The sequence below is a fragment of the Gorilla gorilla genome, chromosome 3, assembly GCF_029281585.2.
Source record: "Gorilla gorilla gorilla isolate KB3781 chromosome 3, NHGRI_mGorGor1-v2.1_pri, whole genome shotgun sequence".
NCBI lineage: Eukaryota > Metazoa > Chordata > Mammalia > Primates > Hominidae > Gorilla > Gorilla gorilla.
The window spans coordinates 24,575,001-24,575,542 of record NC_073227.2 but is presented as its reverse complement, the minus strand read 5'-3'; the positions used below and the strand labels follow the sequence as shown (position 1 = coordinate 24,575,542).

The window sequence follows — 542 nt, the reverse complement described above, 5'->3', positions numbered from 1 at the left end:
CAATCCTGCTAAGTAAAGAAAGGAATGATTTACCTAAGGAGCTGTAGGACCATGTGCTAACATGTATTGTCAGGAACTCAGATTGGTGGATCCTGAGGATGCTGGATCATGTTTTCAACATGAGGCATTCCTCCATAACACAATGTTTGACATCTGGCAAGGACCTCACGTGATTGTTCTAATACATTGCTGGAGTAACTCTTGAGAACTTGGGAAACGTTATGGCCCATCTTCTAGAAAGGAGAGATGCCAGAGCAGCCATGGAAAACTCTGGAGGAAGGAATCCTGAGCCTCAAAGAAGTAGGGATACTAGAATATGTCTATCATAGGAGACCAGAAAATGTACCAACTACACATGTTCTTAAGATGGCTCATCAGTTTAGACCATAACAGTGTTTCTTCCTCATCTGAAAACTCAGATAAACCTCTGAACTTGACTTTTATCAAGAAGGAATTTTCAAATTCAAATAATCTGGACAACAAAAGCACCAACCCAGTGTTCGGCACGAACCCTTCTAGTGCCAAACCTTTATACACAGCTC

The 542-nt window shown here is 41.5% G+C and overlaps 1 pseudogene; it reads left to right on the top strand.

Annotated features, from left to right (window-relative positions):
• Window positions 1-221: 221 nt before the first annotated feature.
• The window catches only part of LOC101151278 (zinc finger E-box-binding homeobox 2-like), a 2,748-nt pseudogene continuing 2,427 nt past the window's right edge, over window positions 222-542 (top strand).